The sequence below is a fragment of the Pleurodeles waltl genome, chromosome 4_2, assembly GCF_031143425.1.
Source record: "Pleurodeles waltl isolate 20211129_DDA chromosome 4_2, aPleWal1.hap1.20221129, whole genome shotgun sequence".
Lineage (NCBI taxonomy): Eukaryota > Metazoa > Chordata > Amphibia > Caudata > Salamandridae > Pleurodeles > Pleurodeles waltl.
The window spans coordinates 505,196,139-505,210,073 of NC_090443.1; the positions used below are offsets into that span (position 1 = coordinate 505,196,139).

At 43.3% G+C, this 13,935-nt stretch overlaps 2 protein-coding genes across 8 annotated transcripts in view; one reads left to right on the forward strand and one right to left on the reverse strand.

Moving 5' to 3' along the window:
- The window catches only part of LOC138293018 (uncharacterized), a 219,897-nt gene that overhangs the window by 150,649 nt on the left and 55,313 nt on the right, over positions 1–13,935 (reverse strand). The gene's annotated exons all lie outside the window — the stretch shown is intronic.
- Positions 1–13,935, forward strand: part of PIGC (phosphatidylinositol glycan anchor biosynthesis class C) — an 88,382-nt gene that overhangs the window by 37,949 nt on the left and 36,498 nt on the right. For 5 of the 7 annotated variants that reach the window (XR_011202877.1, XR_011202878.1, XM_069231982.1 and 2 more), the window contains exon 2: positions 335–373. The gene's annotated coding sequence lies outside the window, so the exon portion shown is untranslated. Of the gene's footprint in view, positions 1–334; positions 374–6,573; positions 6,885–13,935 lie in introns of those variants that run through there. The other 2 variants (XM_069231983.1, XM_069231981.1) reach the window with 2 other exon arrangements.

Genomic DNA, 13,935 nt, shown 5'->3' on the forward strand with positions numbered 1-13,935 from the left:
ACTTTTGTCTGGTTGCACTTTTGATCCCATAAAGTAGCACAGAAGGTTTATATGCCTACTGCAAAGATCAGATCTGTATTTTATGTGAATAGCTGAGTGGATTAGTAAAGCCTGCCATTACCTGCACTATAATACAAATGAAATGTATGTGCGAGGGGGGCTATGGAGAGATGAAGGGCACTTTTGCTGGGTTATAGTATGGAATCCAAGGAGGAGGTCATGGGAGTGGGAGCACCAATAATGATTGTTGGTCTGGGCGCCTGAGGTACTAAAGACTGTGGCGATTGGTATGTGACAAGGTGAAGTAATAGTGTGTTTTTTTTTTTTTTTTTAGTGTCATGAGAGAACGTGCTGATTGAGGGAAGAAGCTAAGGTAAGGTGACCTTTACAGTTGCACGTATCACACACACACCCACCAGCAATTGTGTGGCTGTCTACACAGGGTAGTGTTTTAGAGCAACAGTTTAGCCAGTAGCAGAGATGGCGTCTCCTTGGATGACTGCTGCTCAAGACCTAACTTAGGTTATATGAGACAGCTCTGACGAAGGATCAGAGACTGAGACAGCAGATACTGAGACAGCATCTGAGGGATAGGACAATGGCGCAGACTCTGGTAGTGATTTTTCAGTCAGAACAGACCCATCCAACAACTCTTCTTCCAGTGATTCTGAGAGAGCCGATGAGGACAGTCCTGCTGTCCCTTCACAAGCACAGTCTGTGCAGCTGGACAATAGCAGGTTAGCCCAACCCAGAGAGCAGGTGCATGCGGCAGCAAGCACAGAGAGAGTGCTCCCTTGGGAGCTCCCCAATTTAGTTCAGACCCAATTCCATCACCCAAATCGTATTGCAGAGACATCCAAATTATCTATCACAAAACTACCTGGTTTTGTAAGGCGGGCACATGCGTTTTTGGTCCTGCACTTGGCAGCCATATAGGGAAACCTACCAAACCCAACATTTCTGGAAACTAGACACCCAGGGGAGTCCATGGAGATGTGGTTTGTGTGGATTTCCCAAAGTTTTCATACCCAGAATACCCTGCAAAGGTGAAATGTTGAATAAAAACTCTATTTTTTCTTGCATTTCTGCTCACAAACTACAGGAATATGCTGGGATCCACAAAATTCCTACAACCCAGTGTTTCCCCACCTGTCCTGATAAAAACGCTATCCCACTTGAGTGCCTGTACCTAGTGTCTGCGTCAGGAATGGATCACCCCAGGGTCAACAGTTGCCTTCATGTAAGGACTAACATTGACCATGGTGTGATCCATTCCTGACACGGGCACTAGGCCTACCCACCCAAGTGATGTACCATTTTTATCGGGAGACTTGGGGGAATGTTGGGTGGAAAAAAGTTTGTGGCTCCCCTCAGATTCCAGAACTTTCAATAGCCAAAATGTGCAGCAAACTTGTTTTTTTAGCCAAATTCTGAGGTTTGCAAGGGATTCTGAGTGACAGAGCCTGGCGAGTCACCCCATTCTGGATTCCTCTAGGTATCTACTTTCCATGAATGTATAGGTTTGGTAGGTTTCCTTTGGTGCCGGCTGAGCTAGAAGCCAAAATCCACAGCTAGGCACTTTGCAAAAAACAGGTCAGTTTTCTTTGGGAAAATGTAATGTGTCCATCTTGTGTTTTGGGGCATTTCCTGCCCTGGCACTAGGCCTAACCACAAAAGTGAGGTACCATTTTTATCAGGAGACATAAGGGAATGCTGGGTGGATGGAAGTTTGTGGCTTTCCTCAGATCCCAGAATATAGCAATACCGAAATGTGTGGGAAATGTGTTTTTATAGCCCAATTTTGAGGTTTGCAAAGGATTCTGGGGGACAGAACCCAGCGAGAGCCCCACAAGTCACCCCATTATGGATTCCCCTAGGTGTCTACTTTCCATAAATGTATAGGTTTGGTAGGTTTTACTTAGATTCCGGCTGAGCTGGAGACCAAAATCCACAGCTAGGCACTTTGCAAAAAACACCCCAATTTCCATTAGAAAAATATGATGTGTTCACGTTGTGTTTTGGGGCATTTCCTGTCAGGGGCACTAGGCCTAACCTCATAAGTGAGGTACCATTTTTATCGGGTGACTTGGGGGAATGCTGGGTGGAAGGAAGCTTGTGGGTCCCTTCAGATTCCAGAACTTTGCAGCACCGAAATGTGAGGAAAGAGTGTTTTTTTTAACCCAATTTTGAGGTTTGCAAAGGATTCTGGGTACAGAACCAAGTGAGAGCCCCACAAATCACCTAGATTTCCCTAGGTGTCTACTTTCCATAAATGTATAGGTTTGGTAGGTTTCCCTAGGTGCCGGCTAAGCTACAGCTCAAAATCCACAGCTAGGCACTTTGCAAAAAACACATCATTTTTCAATGGAAAAATGTGATGTGTGTGTGTTGCGTTTTGGGGCATTTCCTGTCACAGGCACTAGGCCTATCCACACAAGTGAGGTACCATTTTTATCGGGAGACTTGGGGAAACACAGAATAGAAGAACAAGTGTTATTGACAATTGTTTTTCTCTACATTTTTGCCTTCCAAATGTAAGGCAGTGTGTAAGAAAGAAGTCAATTTGAGAAATGCCCTATAATTCATATGCTAGTATAGGGGCCTCCAAATTCAGAGATGTGCAAATAACCACTGCTTCTAAACTCCTTATCTTATGCCCATTTTGGAAATACAAATGTTTCCTTGATACCTACTTTTCACTCTTTATATTTTACCAAATGAATTGCTGTATATCCGGTATACAATGAAAACCAAGTGCAAGGTGCAGCTCATTTATCGGCCCTGGGTACCTAGGGTTCTTGATGAACCTACAAACCCTATATATCCCCGCAACCAGAAGAGTCCAGCAGATGTAATGGTATATTGCTTTAAAAAGTCTGCCATAGCTGGAAAATGTTACAGAAGAAAACGTGGACAGAAATGGCTGTTTTTTTCAACTCAATTTCAATATTTTTTTATTCCAGCTGTTATTTCTTGTAGGAAAACCTTGAAGGATCTACACAAATTACCCCTTGCTGAATTCAGAAATTTGTCTACTTTTCAGAAATGTTTAGCTGTCTAGCTGGGATCCAGCATTGGTTTCAAGCCCATTTCTGTCACTAACTGGAAGGAGGCTGAAAGCACAAAAAACAGTAACAAGCATTTGCAATGCAATGGGTCTTGCATTTGCTCGAGTTAGTGCTATTAGCACTGTAAATTCCTAACTGGACTTTTCTTGCCACATAAACTGAAAATGAGAAGCAAACAGTTGACATAAGTGAGCCAATTCAAAGCGTCATGGCCGCCGTGAAGGAGAGACACAAAAGTAAAAAGAAGTTTGCTGGCACTCAAACGTATTGGCAAATGTGCAATTATCCATGTAACAGGATAGGTGGCCAAGGCGGTAACAAAACTGCCCTAAGGAGGGACTATAGCCATATCTTAGACCTCATCCCATACTCAATGACTGTGACCCCGTAATACTTAGGTTCACAGTTCCCCGCACTTTTTTGATGCACTTAGACCACTGCGTATAGCTATGACAATGGTTTGGTTTTCTGAAAACATAAGTGAGGGAATTCTCACTAAGCAGTGTGAATGTTCCCCGGAAATGTATTTTTATTCTGTGAATACGTTTCACAGCTATCGTGTGAGCCGACTAAAATGCACACCATGTTGTTGAGCAGGTGATTTAAAGATAAAGCCTCAAACCAGAGTGTCATTTTTGATGCACATGGTGTTTCAATGCATCAGAAGTGAACGTTAAGCTATCAGGAGCCTTTTCGCTAGAAATATTTGCATAGTCACGGCCAAATTCTTAGACGTGTGATAAAGTTGTTTATGCAAATCCTAGGTGTGTCTGAAGGTAGGACACTATACATTCCTTCTTTATCTGTAAGCAAACAAGTTAATAGTTCTCAGACCACACGCCTCCTCATGAGAGAGCTGGAAAAGACAAGGGAAGAGAGGAAACAAAGACTCTGTGCTCAGATCTCCTCAGAATCCGTCTGGATAAAACAAGCTTAAGACCGCAGGAAGGGGCCGCGTGTCTGTTACGTCTCACAAACACAAACAAATCAAGCATGCAGCTGCTTGCAAGATTTTTGCATGTTTTGTGACAGCGTTGCACTGTGCATGGCATTTGCGTTTGAGCTGCATCATTAACATAAACCCCGGACATAAATCTGAGCAACTGTAGAAAGCAGATCTTGCTGAACCCCTACAAACTATCTGAATAAGAAGGATCAGTTTAGTTTTGTAAGCGCTACCTATCAGCATAGAGGAGAATCCTAGCGTTTTGGCACGAGGATTCAGAGCAGGAGAGCCAAAAGAATACATCATCAAGTCTCCAGTACCATCTTCCTTTGTTTGGCTTGCTTTTAATGAGAACATATTGCAGTTTGGGAGCTGTAGTCTTGGTTCATGAAAAATAGTCCCATTGACTTAACACACCAGGAAATAATGATATAACAAGTGCCTTAATCGCCAGTTAATTGTATATACATTTTTTCCTAGGTTTATGTTCAGAGGTGCGCTGTAATGTCTGCTGTTGTAAGAGGTAATTGTGGCGTGGTACATTGATTGTCAACAGAAGGGCGCTTTTGTGAGCTCTGTGAGGTTCACGTATGCAGCATTCTCCCGATTTTTTTTTCTACGTGGACATCAATGTAAAATTAACCAGTTCAACAATCAGAATTTTGCATCTAAGAAATATAATTGACAATCACATATCGCCACATGTATTTTAAATGTAGCACGTTTAAAAATGCTTCACTTGTTAAATTTATAAATACACTTGCAAAATCGCACTAAATGTAAAGTAACTTAGTAAACATACCAACTTCTTTCAAAGTTGTCAACCTCTTAAAAAATAATAATAAATCACCAGATGGAGATAAAAACGCTTAGTTTATTATTGCAAGGTAAGGGTGTGGCGGGGAGAGTTGAAGAAAGAGAGGGTAGCAGTTGAGAGCAAATCGGCGGGGCCTTGGGTGGGTGCCCGGGAGTGAGAAGGCTGCCACCGCCCACTTCCCATAATGTCACAGTCAAACCTTTTGTGCAAAGGTGCCCACAACTGTACTGAGATCTAGAGGGCTAATTATTTTCCTAGGGGTTTCTGGGCGGAAGGGCATATGGGCTTATGGAAGACTGTCTTCACGGCAGCCCACCGGAAATGATTAGCGCTCAAGCCCTTCCTCAACAGACTCACTATACGTATTACAGGAAACTTAAACAAAAATCTTGGGCCAGCTGATACACACACACAGCTCCTCTGCAACGTCTACGACGAGTTCAGACCAGAAACAAAATGGAAAAAAAGAGCGCAATCGCGCTGCTACAGTTCACTCGTAGTGAAACCTATCAGCAAAAGTGCAATTATCTACGTAACCCGCAAAAGTGCCATTAACTATGTAACAGGGGAGATGTCATGCGAAGCGCTCGACTTCTGCCAAGCGAGATCGCGCTGTGAAAAAAGATAAAAAATAGTCCATAAAACGGATGGAAAACAGCGAGCCTCGCATGTTTTCAGTACTTCGTCGCTGCGCTCGAGGAGGGCTAACCACCGGAAAAAGCATGACGTATGCATGCCTTCCACTAATGAAAGCAAGCAGATTTTGAAAGGCAAGCCCACAAACCAATGAAAGACATGAAGGGGGCTCCGAGCCCATTTCTAACTACTAAAGCGTCTTGCATGCGACGCGGGCACAACCCTAAAAATGGGGTATGTCCCAGTAAAATGCCAAAACTGTGTTGAAAAATTTGGTTTTCTGATTCAAGTCTGCCTGCTCCTGAAAGCTGGGAAGATGGTGATTCTAGCACTGTAAACCCTTTGTTGATACCATTTGCAGGGGAAAAACCAGATGTTTTCGTCTGCAGCACTTTTTTCCCCATCTTTAAAAAAAAAAACATTTTAGCTGTATTTTGGCTAATTTCTTAGTCTCCTCCAGGGGAACCCACAAACTCTGGGTACCTTTAGAATCCTGAGAATGTAGGAAAAAAGGATGCAAAATTGGCGTGGATAGCTTTTGTGCATTAAGTCATGGGGGGCCTACGCGCGAACTAGCCCAAATGGTCCAAAAAGGGCCCAGCAATGTGTTGGGGGGCGGGTGGAATGGGGAGGCCCAGCACCTAAGGGGTTAACGATCCCCAACTGGTCACTAAAGTAAACAAAGACACAAAGGCCATATTGAATAACGTATATATACGACATTATACAAAGTTTCATATAAGTATCATGCCCGTGCTTTAGCAGAATCTTAAAACGTGAACAAATGGCCCGCATTTTTCTCTGGGGAAGGTGGCAACTCTAATTTGTAAGGGAGACTTGCAGACAAAAAACAGTCTAATTTTCTTTCCCCATATACTTGCATCTAAGAGAAAAAATTTTTTGCGCGGAGCAAAGCTAAACATAAATTGTAGCTAAAAATAGGAAGTCTCCTGTCTACACTGGATGTTTTCGCATGGCTGTTTGAGAGTCCACGTGTCCACGTCACTAAAAACAGTACAGTAGCTGGTATGGCTGCACATGTTGCCTGCGAAGCAACAAAAAAGCGTGCATTTGTATGGTTGAAGTCCACAAGAGGTCGCAAGTGGACCGTCTTTTAAAAGGCGCGGTCCCGGGTACAGAAATGTATGTTCAGAAGAACCGACACCGTAGAGTTGTACAAAATTAACAAAGTGTAGCAGGTAGTTCTTTAAGATGGAAAGTGCAAAACCCCAAGCGCCTAGGCGCTGTAAGCAGCAGGAGCAGTCGTCCTAACATTTATAGTGGGGACTTTTGATGAGAGGAACGTGGCCGCTTTGTCACCTGGGATACCAAAACACCGGAAGAGGCTGGAACCCGGAAGTGAGCGGCATGGAAGCTGAGACAGGAGAGACAGAGTGGAGCAGGTACGGTGTTGTAGGTAATGTGGGCGACCTGTAGAGGGGATCGTTTTATTTGCAGGTTAAGAGGAGGAGGGAAGTTTTGGTGAGCTCATTCGGCGGAATTACGTTGCTTATATATTAAAACAGATATGAATATTTCGAACAGATACTCTTTAGACACAGAGATTAATGGTGAACGGGACAATGTTACTCATGCGACCATAATTCTCGCTGGTGTAGTTCTGATTTTATAATACGATACACAGACTAGGTTTTGGAATACACAGAGTAAACCTGGACTGGATGGTACTTACACTGAAAGATATAGCGGCGACGAATGGTGTGTGCTGATATTTCCATGAGATTAAACACGGGGTGTTTAATCAAGGTGCAGTAAGGCTTAGATATGTGTATTATCTGCTTGCTGGACCTCACTTCCAAGAAGAAGGGCTGAAACGCACGCTGCCCTGGGATTGAGCACCATGCGGGTACTGAGTATCTTAAAGGTCTTAAATTGGTACGAGAGGAGCACCTGTTCTGTACAGGGATTTTGGTTGGGTAAATGACGATGCTGGAAAAGTGTACACATGTTCAACCCTATTTAAAGTGGTCCTGACATTAATTCTTCCGGCACAGTACTGCGAGGAGAGACGCCTTGGGATCCTAAACAGAATACACACACTCCACGCAATGGGGGCAAATTCAGGGTGACCACCCGTCCGTAAATGTCACGGACTGTCCGTAATTTCGCCCTGCTGTCCGTTGTCCGTGATGAAAGCTTTAACGGATGGCATTTGTCCGTAATTTTAGCCTTTCACCTAAAGGGCAACGGAGGCAGAGCGAAATTACGGGCAGATCAGCAGGGAGTCGCCAGTGCTCTGAGGGAGGGGCAGACAGATAAGAATCAGACCTTCTTGCCAGGGAGTCTCCTTCCCTAAAGACATGCAAATGTGCCCAACTGGTAAATCTGCAAATACAAAAAGGCTTGAAAACCTGCATTGACTTTACTAAAAGGAGTCACTTGAAGTTTTCTGATGGCAAAGACATTACTTTTAGAGAGGTGTTGTAATGGTGTTCCAAGGTGAGCTGTGGAGTGTGTGGTTTTAATGGAGTGTTATACATTTTTTTAGTATTAGGTATAATCTGTTTATTATTCAAATCTGTATTTCAGAAGCACTTTTTTTTATTTAACCAAAATGTATTTGCGCATTTTGTCGCAGCCTTTATTATGATGTAATTGTATTTTTCACAGTTCTTTCAGGTACTTCGGTACCTCATAGTACTAACAAACATTGGCAAAGCAGTAGGTCTCATCTACGAAAGAGTTATTGGCTTTGTTAATGTGTTTTAGCCATTAGCCATGTTATACACCAGAGTAGCTGCTGTTCAGCATGGCTTAAAGTTAGTGGCATAGTGGTGTGGAGTGGAGTAGAGTAGCATAGGAGCAGTGGCGTAAAGCCCAGTGGTGCAAAGTACAGTGCAGTGGGGTACAGTGCAGTTGTTTAGAGTGTGTTAGCATAGTGCAGAGTTTTAGAGTGCAGTGGCATGGAGTGGCGTGGGACAGAGTAGAGGGCAGTGGCGTACAGTGCAGTTGTTTAGAGTGCATTGGCGTAGAGCGCAGTGGCATAGAGTGGCATGGGGTAGAGTTACATAGAGTGCAGTGGAGTAGCGTGGCATACAATAGAGTAGCAGAGTGCAGTAATGCAGAGTGGTGCAGTGTCAGAGTGCAGAGTAGACTCATGTGGCACAGAGTGCACTGGTGCAGAGTGGAGTATTGTAGAGTGGAGTAGAGTATAGTGCCTAGAGTGCAGTGGCATAGAGTAGAGTGGTGTAGAGTGCAGAGTTGCAGAGTAGAGTGTCAGTGTAGTGGTGTAGAGTGGTACAGAGAACAGTGTCACAGAGTACAGTGGTGCAGAGTAAAGGGCAGTGGCATACAGTGCAGTTGTTTAGAGTGCACTGGTGTAGAGTGCAGTTGCATATAGTGGCATTGGGCAGAGTAGAGTGGCATAGAATGCAGTGGAATAGAGTATATTGGTGCAGAATGCAGTAGTACAGAGCAGAGTGGTGTAGAATATAGTGGCGGCCAGTGCAGTGTTGCAGAGTGTCAGCGTGCAGTGTGTAGAGTGCATTGAACTAGAGTGCAGTGGTCAGAGTGGTATAGAGTACAGTGGCGTAGAATAGATTGTTTCAGAGTAGAGTGCAGTTCATAGAGTGGAGAGGTGCAGGGAGAGTGCAGTGGAATAGAATGCAGTGGCACTGAGTGGAGTGGCATAAAGTAGATTATTTCACAGTAGAGGGAGGTGGCTTAGAGTGGAGAGGTGCAGGTTATAGTGGAGTTGCATAAAGTGGCATAGAGTGTGATGGCGCAAAGTAGTGTAGAGTGCCGTGGCATAGAGTGCAGGGGTGCAGAGTAGATTAGAGTGATGTAACAGTGTATTGATGTAGAGTGCAGGGGCATAGAGTTGAGTGTTACAGAGTAAAGTGCATTAGCATAGAGTGTATTAGCTTAGAGTGCAGTGGCGTACAGTGCAGTGTTGCAGAGTGGAGTTGTGCGGATTAGATTGGTGTTGCCTAGACTGGAGTGGTATGGCGTGCAGACGAGGAGAGCGCAGTGGTGTAGAGAGGCATAAAGTGCAGTGGCATAAAGTAGAGTGGTACAGAAGAGAGTAGAGAGGCATAGTGTGAAGTAGCATAGAGTGCAGTGGCATAATGTGGAGTGGTTCCGAATGGAGAAGAGTGCAGTGGCATGGAGTGGAGTAAAGTAGAGTGATACAGACTAGGGTGTAGTGGTGCAGAGCAGAGTGGAGTCCAGTATGGATGATATGCTAACACACTGCCATTACAGACAACACATTTTTGATTGAAATGACCATTACATTTGCACAGATATACAGTTTTTCAAATCAAACTATACTGTGCACAGATGATGATGTGTGGAAATTGCATCACCTAATGCAATGATTTGTTTTAATCATGTAAAGGTATTTGTTTCCAGCACAGTTCAGAATTAACAAAAATGTGCTTGATTTGGACTTCTAATTCTGATATATTCTGAAGTTTATTTAAATGTTGTCATGTGATAGAAAAAACAATTTCCTAACCCCAGTATCCAGCAAGATTGTCGCATAAATCCTCTCACTTTGAAGTCAGAGAAAGGAAAGTAAACACTAAGTTCCCACCGAAGACAGAGCCTGACATTTGACTTAGTTCTCTGAATGCACAGCAAATATGATAAGATAAGAACAAGATTTACAGGCCTGTTTACAGAAAGGGAGCACTCGGCAGGATACTGTAAATAAGGTTTTGGCAAGGGAAGGGACGAATTCAAGCTGCATAGCCTAAAACAAATAAAGCCAGCAAATTGAAAGCAACAAATTGTGAGTTACAAACCACAAGGTCAATGGCAAGCAACGGGCAGAATGCATTCACAAGAAAGCACTATGAATTTACTTAAAGTGACAGCTGTGGGGTACTTTGTGGGGAAAGTCCAGTATTTTAGTCGATATCTTGCAGAGGTTTGGCTACATCAATCACCCAGGTAGTATGACGAGAAGACCTGGAGTGGTTTCCATGTTGCAGGATAGGTCTGTACACCCATTCTATCAGTTTGCCACCATTTCCTATGGTACAGAGCGTCTGGCACACCTCTTGTAGGGTTAGTGCTAGGTGGCAGACATGAAATAGGGCATTTAATGATTATTTAAGGTGGTTGTAAGTAAGGAGTTGACCGGGGTGAAGATGGTAGTCTGCCACAAGGGTTTGGAAATTTAGTAGCTCACTGTTCAGAAACAAAGTCCCCAATTTTAAGACACCTGCAACAGGCCACTGATGGAGTTGCTCTGACCACAGCTATCCTGTGCGAGTGGGAAGGCTTAGCAAAGGTAGTGCAGGAGCATAGGGTTTCTTCGTGTCAGTTTACAGGTTCTGGCAAGGCAAGAGAAAGCTGTGCATGATAACCCCGGATGATGATCCGTAGAATGTCAGTAGGAAACAATGAGCAGTGCATTAAGCCTTCCTTAAAAGTCTTTACTGGTAAACCCCATCTCATGCAGGGAGGTGGGCAGAAAGCCAGTGGCCCACCCATTGGACCTGTGCAGCTGAATAATAGCATTCTAAGTCCAGAAGACCTAATCCACCCGCAGTCACAGTTAGCTTTAGGGTGGAAAGAGCTCCCGATGGCGCTGCAGTGACCAAATCAGACGTGTGGCCTATCTAAAGAAGGAATGAAGGACGAGCAGGGGAAGGTTTGCAAAATAATACTATCATTGGGGTAGCACACCATCTTCACTAGTGCCACGTGGCCTTTACAGAAAGCAGAAGAGAAGACCAAAAAGCAAACTGGGCTTGGAGGGACTGTTCGCTCTGCCGAGATTTTCATCCTGGAAATCAGTGTAAGAATGGTAGATATTAATCACTAGGTATCAAAAGGTAACTGGTTCCCAGTTCAATCTGAGATCTAATTGTATATGAAGGCGAAAACAGTGCCATATGTTAAAGAAACACTAAATACATTTTAAAATTTCTAAATTTTGTTTGTGCAATTTACATCCCAAATATTTTGAAGATTCTATGTGTACTTGACACTTAGGGATAACCCAGATCTCTAGTTTGGCTTTTGCTCAATTTCAAAACCATATAAAGACATGGACAAAGCGGGAAATTGCCTTGCACAACCTTGCAAGGGGTCTGGCCCCTGCTCACCCTTCAAAAGCACTAACAGCGGACCATTGCACCAGAAGAGTTTGCCAAGGTGGATGGGTGTTGCTTGTTCAACCACTTGACAGTGCCCCTTCTGTTTCGCTCCTGTGTGCAGAGACAACTCCCCAGGTACCCAATACCTTCAAATAGTCTTGGTGGACCCATCTTGTCTGATTTTAGGAATTGTCCCACCCTGTTCTTATCTTCTTTATTTATCCAGTTCTTAGCAACAACCCTTTGAATTACTTGCCGTGGAGCTCCCATTTGATCTCAGTTTCATCCTCCTCTTTGATTGGTAGTCCGGGCTCCCATTTCTGAGATAAATGTAGAGTTCCATTCATACACTCTAGTGCAGTGAGTCTACAGACAAGTTATGGGTACATCACATCCTGTCATTAGGTGTGAGACTGTCGCCCACACCATCTGCCCTGCCTCTTTAAAAAAGAATTAGGTTGAAAGTCCATGGGCGGTTGGGGAAAGCCAGATGTTTTTGTTCAATTTTTTTAAACTAGCATAAGGTTAATTACCTTAATGTGTCCCAAACTGTTTGCCAGGGGTTTTAAAATGTTCAGAAACATAATCAAAATTTTGCTGTTACTTTCTCTTCAGGAAAGATCGGGTAGATTTGGGTAGGGGTGATGGCCGTGCCGCATTACTGAAGGGCATTAATTTACTACTGAACAAGGACGTAATCTGACACCTGAATGTAGCATACCAGGAGGCAATCACAAAAGGTCCACAGTGAATAAATAGTGCTATGTTAAAAAAGAGTAAATAAATGCACTGACAACATAGTGAGGCATGGCCTCTCTTGCGCGTGTCTGTAAAACTGACGTTTGTTCTTGAATTTTTGTCCTGAATTTTGACCCTTTGTCCTGAATTTTGACCCTTTGTCCTGAATTTTTAACAGTCCTGTCCAGAATTTGCCTCAGTGCCAGGTGGTCACCCTACTGTACCTCAGGACCTTTTGTTTTTTGTTTCTCATAAGCCTCCCCCCCCCCCCCCAACCACTTTCACAGTTTGTTTCTGAAAACAAAAAAGTTTGCTGAATAGTCCAAAACAAAATAAAGACACGTGGCAAATTGCTCTGTCTTCTGTGCAATCGCCACAATCACAGAAGGCAATAAAATATCTACCATATAGTCAGGGGTCTCATAATACAAAGAATGGCCCTTTGCAAGGGGACTGGAGGCCATGTTGTCCGCTAACCTGACGGCATACCCACCAGCTCTAAATGACCTTCTTTGTGTGTTATAGACCTGTATGCTTTAGATGGAATCTTGAAGCATCAGATAGGATCTTTATCCACTTGTTAGCGCTTTATGTACTTTATTACTAATAACATTGCCATCCGGGCAGCAGTGTTTCTCAGTTTATGTTTAACACTCACTTTTAAGAAATGTATTACTAAATAATGATGTGGCAGTACACCGTCATGTACAGACAATACAGTTCCAAGAAATGTCTTAAAACCATTCCACTAACTTGCAGCTTTACTGATAATACTACATGGTGTAGTAATAAAACTCTGGGAAAATTGGGTTTCAGAAAACATATTTATCATATGCAGATCACCAAGTAAAGTGTTGTGATTTGTTTTCATCCTTTTAAAATATTTTTTTCATCACACAGAAGTACAAAAATGGGCTTTCACAACTACCAAAATGTATTTTTGAAATGTTTGCACACATAACATTTAAATAACTCTTTGTACAGCAGGTCAGACAGTTCACCTTACAAAATCCTGGAACTCTGCAGTCAGAAGGAAAATTAATTGTAAGGCAAACTGACTTTAAACCTCCGTCTCTGAACATAGAGCTAATGTGGCAACATCACAAGATTTAACAGCATCTTTATTGCTCCTGCACTTTCTTACTGAATAGAACAACTTTTCTTTGTCAGCTCTCCAGAAGGGGCAAGAAGGTCCTAACAATAGCTCCAAATGATAAAATAGATTTGCCATAGCGAGTGGGTGAGTAGAATTTTTTAGGCCTGCCTTAGTGTATCAGAGAGGACCTTTGTGCGCTAAATAAGAGTGTTTATACTCCAGGTTGATACTTCATGCACTGTTCTAAATAGGGGATGTGAGGAATGGATTCCGTAGCACTCTCTGAGGCTGGGGAAGGGAAGATTGGATTCCACAATCCTCTTATGGGTATTGGAAGAGAATAATTAGTGTCCTATCCTGGGTAAGGGAAGAGAAGGACAGCTTACCTAACCCTCTCTTCACTAGGGTACCAACACAACTCCTTCTCATACAACTGCGCGGTACTGGACAGACAGTGTAGTATCTTCCACTGCAATGCAGACTTTAAATTTCCAGAATGGCCACTGGGTCATTTTGTCTCAAACATCAAAGCCTCCCTCATCACATGAATACAACTGAGCTCA